General features: G+C 63.1%; 1 pseudogene; it reads left to right on the forward strand.

The window, feature by feature from the left end:
• LOC124764109 overlaps nt 1–2,500 on the forward strand; it is a 7,965-nt pseudogene that overhangs the window by 1,699 nt on the left and 3,766 nt on the right.

Genomic DNA, 2,500 nt, shown 5'->3' on the forward strand with positions numbered 1-2,500 from the left:
CCGGTCCTTGCGGCCGGCCGCGAAGCCCTGACGAGTAGGAGGGTCGCGGCGGTGGGCGCAGAAGGGTCTGGGCGTGAGCCTGCCTGGAGCCGCCGTCGGTGCAGATCTTGGTGGTAGTAGCAAATACTCCAGCGAGGCCCTGGAGGGCTGACGCGGAGAAGGGTTTCGTGTGAACAGCCGTTGCACACGAGTCAGTCGATCCTAAGCCCTAGGAGAAATCCGATGTTGATGGGGGCCGTCATAGCATGATGCGCTTTGTGCTGGCCCCCGTTGGGCGAAAGGGAATCCGGTTCCTATTCCGGAACCCGGCAGCGGAACCGATACAAGTCGGGCCCCTCTTTTAGAGATGCTCGTCGGGGTAACCCAAAAGGACCCGGAGACGCCGTCGGGAGATCGGGGAAGAGTTTTCTTTTCTGCATGAGCGTTCGAGTTCCCTGGAATCCTCTAGCAGGGAGATAGGGTTTGGAACGCGAAGAGCACCGCAGTTGCGGCGGTGTCCCGATCTTCCCCTCGGACCTTGAAAATCCGGGAGAGGGCCACGTGGAGGTGTCGCGCCGGTTCGTACCCATATCCGCAGCAGGTCTCCAAGGTGAAGAGCCTCTAGTCGATAGAATAATGTAGGTAAGGGAAGTCGGCAAATTGGATCCGTAACTTCGGGATAAGGATTGGCTCTGAGGATCGGGGCGTGTCGGGCTTGGTCGGGAAGTGGGTCAGCGCTAACGTGCCGGGCCTGGGCGAGGTGAGTGCCGTAGGGGTGCCGGTAAGTGCGGGCGTTTAGCGCGGGCGTGGTCTGCTCTCGCCGTTGGTCGGCCTCGTGCTGGCCGGCGGTGCAGGATGCGCGCGCCTGCGCGGCGTTCGCGCCCCGGTGCTTCAACCTGCGTGCAGGATCCGAGCTCGGTCCCGTGCCTTGGCCTCCCACGGATCTTCCTTGCTGCGAGGCCGCGTCCGCCTTAGCGTGCTCCTCCGGGGGCGCGCGGGTGCGCGGATTCTCTTCGGCCGCCATTCAACGATCAACTCAGAACTGGCACGGACTGGGGGAATCCGACTGTCTAATTAAAACAAAGCATTGCGATGGCCCTAGCGGGTGTTGACGCAATGTGATTTCTGCCCAGTGCTCTGAATGTCAACGTGAAGAAATTCAAGCAAGCGCGGGTAAACGGCGGGAGTAACTATGACTCTCTTAAGGTGGCCAAGTGGCGGCGGTGTGGCTGCATCCGGACTTGGCTTTTCGAAGTGCGGTCTTGATGTAGTCGTGCTGCTGCTGCGAGGTGCCTTCCTTGGGTTGTAGTTACAGGGAGAGTGATGCGCAATACATGGGCCTAGCCCTCTTAGCCTCTCCTCTCCTGCGGTCTTCTCCCCTTCTCGTGGGCCCGCTGATTTTCGCAGAGTGGAAGACCGCACCAGGGGCTTGGGGGGGTTACCAGCCCCCCCTCGCACTATCCCTTTGTTAGTTGGGGGCAGTATTCAGAGAAAAAGTGGTGGCCCTTCCGCTGAAGGTGCCACCCCAACTTCCCCAGCACCTAGCCGGCCAACCGGCCGTGCCGAAAATTTTGTAACTTTTGCAGCTATGTATACCTGTAGTGAGTGCCACCGCAGCTTCACCACCAAGAACGGTCTCGGGGTCCATCGCCGCCGCCAACACCTTGCGGCCGCCAACGCGGAGATCGTCACGGAGAGGCATCGCGCGAGGTGGACGGAGGAAGAAGTCCTGTCGCTCGCCAAGGCAGAGGCCGAACTGTTCCTCGAGAGGGACGCCCGGTTCTTCTTTGTAAATCAAGAACTCATCAGGATGTTCCCCGACCGAACGCTTGAGGCAATCAAGTGCCGACGGCGGCAAGCTGCCCACAAGCAGCTTGTCCGCCAATTCATGGAGGCGCTTGAGATCGGTCGGGGGGAAGAGCCGGCGTCCCGCCGGGGAGCAGCGAGCCCGCTGCCTGACGCGGGCGAGGCCGCTGCGCCGCCCGTCGACGCAGCCGAGGACTTCGCGGCCGACGCCACCGGGCCGCCGCCGGAGGGGCCGACTGACGCCGCCATCTGGGAGCATCTGGCGGGGCTACCCGCTTCCGCCCAGCGTTTCTCTGCCCTGGATCGTGTCATAGGTCTGGGGCGGGGCACGCCGCCCGATGTCATCCTGGGCATGCTCCCGGATGCCCTTGCGTCGGTCGGGTCCAGAGGGGAGAGATCGATCACCAGGACACAGCGGCCGCGCCAACCATCGAAGCGGCCGCCTGCCGCGCCGCCGACGCAGAAGCGCAAGCGGCGCCGCTGGGAGTACGCGAGAACGCAGGATGCCTTCCGACGGTCGCGTGCACGTTGCGTGCGCGGCCTCTTGGATGGCACCCTGCTCCAGCCGCCACCTGCCATCCCTGGTCTGCTGGACTTCTGGGCGGACCTCTTCACCAAGAAGCCCATCTCCACCGCGGGCTTCATTCGTGACCGCCTCCTCCCGCACTCAGAGCCTGTCGCTCTTGAGTGCATATGGGGGCCGGTCACACATGAG

The sequence above is a fragment of the Schistocerca piceifrons genome, unplaced genomic scaffold (assembly GCF_021461385.2).
Source record: "Schistocerca piceifrons isolate TAMUIC-IGC-003096 unplaced genomic scaffold, iqSchPice1.1 HiC_scaffold_625, whole genome shotgun sequence".
NCBI lineage: Eukaryota > Metazoa > Arthropoda > Insecta > Orthoptera > Acrididae > Schistocerca > Schistocerca piceifrons.